The sequence below is a fragment of the Callorhinchus milii genome, unplaced genomic scaffold, assembly GCF_018977255.1.
Source record: "Callorhinchus milii isolate IMCB2004 unplaced genomic scaffold, IMCB_Cmil_1.0 Scaffold3, whole genome shotgun sequence".
NCBI classification, from domain to species: domain Eukaryota; kingdom Metazoa; phylum Chordata; class Chondrichthyes; order Chimaeriformes; family Callorhinchidae; genus Callorhinchus; species Callorhinchus milii.
The window spans coordinates 220,729-221,929 of NW_024704744.1; positions in this window are offsets into that span (position 1 = coordinate 220,729).

Genomic DNA, 1,201 nt, shown 5'->3' on the forward strand with positions numbered 1-1,201 from the left:
TCCCTGTGTGACTCTCTCTCTCCCCTGTGTGACTCTCCCTGTGTGACTCTCTCTTTCTGTGTGACTCTCTCTGTCCCAGTCAGGATAGGCTGGGAAGATTAAGGAAGTCTTCCATGTTGTCAACATTCAGCTGCAGAAAGTTAGAGCTGGTCCAGGGTTTAGTGTGTGACAAGCGAGAGGACAGAAGTTGCTGACCTGGGGTTGTGGATGGACAAGGAGGAGGAAATGGGGGTAACTTATGCATTCAAGTGCAAGTTAACCCCATATCTGTGGGACGTCCTCATGTCAAAGACCAGAGAAGGAACCGAGAATAGAGCCTTGGGGGTAGTCACCTGTGTGACGGATGGTGGGAGAGCAAGTGTGAGCAGGTGGAGGGACAGGTGTGAATGTGTGAGGGCAGATGTTGGGACAGGTAAGCGTGAGGGCAGGTGTGAGTGAGGGCAGGTGTGAGTGAGGGCAGGTGTGAGTGAGGGCAGGTGTGAGTGTGTGAGAGCAAAACTAGACTCGATGCTTATGTGAGGGAGAGGGGAATGGAGGGGTGTAGGAGAGGGAAATAGAGGGGTGTGGGAGAGGGAAATAGAGGGGTGTGGGAGAGGGGAATGGTGGGGTGTGGGAGAGGGGGGTAGAGGGGTGGAGGAGTCCACCGCAGTAACAGCACTTCCCAGTCAGAGGGTGAAATCACTTTTCTGGAGGTAATAATTCCTCCAAAAATTAATTTAAAAAAAAATAATTTGGTCACTCAATCCACAATAGTCTGTGGGACGCGCTGCTGTGCGCAATCGGTTGCCGTGTTGTGCCGACAAAATATACAGTCACTATATTTTACACTACAACAACAACAACTTGGATGTATATAGTGCCCCCCACACCGGACAGCGTCTCAGAGCGCTTCACAGTTTAGGATCCCGGGGACCGAGCCAGGGGGAGGGGCCAGTGGGAGCCAGGGGGAGTCAGGGGGGGAGCCAGGGGGGGAGCCAGGGGAGTCAGGGGGGAGCCAGGGGGAGTCAGGGGGGGAGCCAGGGGGAGTCAGGGGGGGAGCCAGGGGGAGTCAGGGGGGAGCCAGGGGGAGTCAGGGGGGAGCCAGGGGGAGTCGGTGGGGAGTCAGGGGGGGAGCCAGGGGGAGTCAGGGGGGAGCCAGGGGGAGTCGGTGGGGGAGTCAGGGGGGGAGCCAGGGGGAGTCAGGGGGAGCCAGGGGGAGTCG